The 2,249-nt window shown below is 46.3% G+C and overlaps 1 protein-coding gene across 2 annotated transcripts in view; it reads right to left on the reverse strand.

Moving 5' to 3' along the window:
• Snrk (SNF related kinase) overlaps positions 1-1,537 on the reverse strand; it is a 42,252-nt gene extending 40,715 nt beyond the window's left edge. The window contains exon 1 of one of the 2 annotated variants that reach the window (XM_076425654.1): positions 558-1,537. The gene's annotated coding sequence lies outside the window, so the exon portion shown is untranslated. The remainder of the gene's footprint in view (positions 1-557) is intronic. The other variant, XM_076425653.1, reaches the window with a different exon arrangement.
• Between the last annotated feature and the right edge of the window lie 712 nt (positions 1,538-2,249).

Raw genomic sequence — 2,249 nt, forward strand, 5'->3', positions numbered from 1 at the left:
AGCTTAAAGTTTCGCTTGGAGGACAGAGATTTTCATCGAACGAGGAAGTCATCCCATACATACGTAAACGCCTGTTTTGCGGAGCAAAACGCCAAGTACTATTTGGAAGGGTCAAAGAGGTTAAGAACATCGCTAGGAAAAGGGTATAGACTGAAGGGGGTAGACTCTCGTTTCCGATGCGCCTTCTCATTTAGGGAAAAAGTCCTATTTTTACGTTTACAAGGCGTAATTTGCATTATTCGAAAGCATGTAGCTGTCGCAGCTTTATGAAAATAGCTATTTACACGCGCAGCTGTATGCTTCCGAATAATGCAAATTACGCATTGTAAACGAAAAAATAGGAGTTTTCAGGTCGATCGCGGCCTAGATCGATCTTCTATCTAGCGTTTTTGACTACTGAAAAACCCCGTCGCATTTATTATATTACTACCCCGTTAAAAAAAAGACTGTGTTGAAAAATATAACTTCAATTTCGCCGAAAAGAAATACTTGTTTCCATGTTATGCTGAAAACTTTTCAGACGATCCTCGTAGGTATGTATGTATGGTTTTACGTACCGGTTACCCCGCTAGACAGTCGAATCCAGCGAGCAGCTGACTTTCCCTCCTGCACGATCGACTGTCATTTGTGACACAGGTTCATATACGCGTGCCCGAACGCCGCTTGACGATTCGCTGCACCTGGGGGACACCGTTGGGCAATTTCCTCGTCTCGTGCGCTGTTTCTCTTTGATAATGTCAATAAGAACGGATGGCTGCTGCGAATACACTCCTGAACGGCGACCACGAACCACGTCGAGCCGTCTCGTTGATTGCCACTCTCGCGCACGCACTCACGGCTACGAGATGTATGTTTACACGGCACCGCACTGTCTTTTTCTCGCACTCCCGTCGACACGGTGTGGCTACTCGTCGTTGTGCACCCTCCGTCGGTTGGATATTGCCTCTTCCTGAGTGTTCGCCTCTCTTTTCGGCACCCCGCCCACCTGCAACCCCTCTGACCCTTTCGATCTGATCGTAAGAGGAAAAGGAAGATTTCCCTGCTCCTTCCTCGACAGACTGCCCCGACACACTTCTAGCTTCTTCTCACTCCTCGCTCCTGCCGTGCTCCGTTCCTCGATCCCCTCCACTCTTTCTCTCTTTCTTACCAGTTTTAGAACGCTATCCTCGTTCGTCGCTCTCGCGCTCTATCTCTCTCTCTCTTTCTCTAACTCACAGTCGTCTGTCTCTGTTCGACTCGTCCCGTGGCTCGTCTCGCAATCTCTCGTGTTCTCTCTCTCTCTCTCTATCTTCTTGCCTGTCCTCTTCCACCGAGTTCCACGGAACCGAGTGACCGTTCCAATTCTCGCGCACACCACACACGCTAAAGACCGATCGCTTACGACCGGTACCCACCAAATCGAGTTTTCCTGCAACCGATTAAATAAAAACCGACGGACACCGCGAGCGTCGACGACAGACGCGCTCGCGACACCGTGACACGGAAAAGCTAGGGAAACGGACTCGGATCCGATCACGAGCTACCAGCTACCTAAGCCACAACTGCACCGACACTGTGCCGCCATCTGCAAAAGCGTGCCCCGAACTATCAGCGACCAACCACGGCGCCAAATTTGAATCACTGCACAGTCAAAAAATGTTTCGATTTTCACTGTGCGATTCTTATAGAGCTTTTTGCGCTGATTACGAATCTGCCACTTAATTTTTCCCCTAGACACAAAGTTTTTGAGAAATTTGATTTTGAATAAAGATGTACTTTTTAACTTTAAACAAATATTGTGATGTTATCACTACAGATTTTGAATTGTTCTTTACAGCAAAAGATTCTGTAGATTTTCCTGAATACAGAGATATCCCAAATTTCTCAAAAACTGTGCGTTTAGGGGTTTTCATAGTCGAAGACGACAGCGGACTACCAAAATCACAGATCTAAAATCTCTATATACAGACATTGCAACCTAATTGCACCTAATTGCAACTGATTGCAACCAACTGCAACCAATTGCAACTTATGAATTTCCTCCCTGCTATAATGTTTCCTTGAGAAACCTTTCCACCGTTCTCCATTCTCCTACAAACTCTCACAATTTTAGGGTATTCGCCAGCTACATGTAAACAATTTACTATAACTTCCAATATCACCAACCAATCATCAACTCACAAGTGCTCACAAGTGACTCACAAGTCCTCCACCAGTCCTCCACAAGCATCCACAAGTCTTGTCCTCTCATTTCTTCCCTGTTGTATTGT

Source organism: Lasioglossum baleicum, chromosome 6 (genome assembly GCF_051020765.1).
Source record: "Lasioglossum baleicum chromosome 6, iyLasBale1, whole genome shotgun sequence".
Lineage (NCBI taxonomy): Eukaryota > Metazoa > Arthropoda > Insecta > Hymenoptera > Halictidae > Lasioglossum > Lasioglossum baleicum.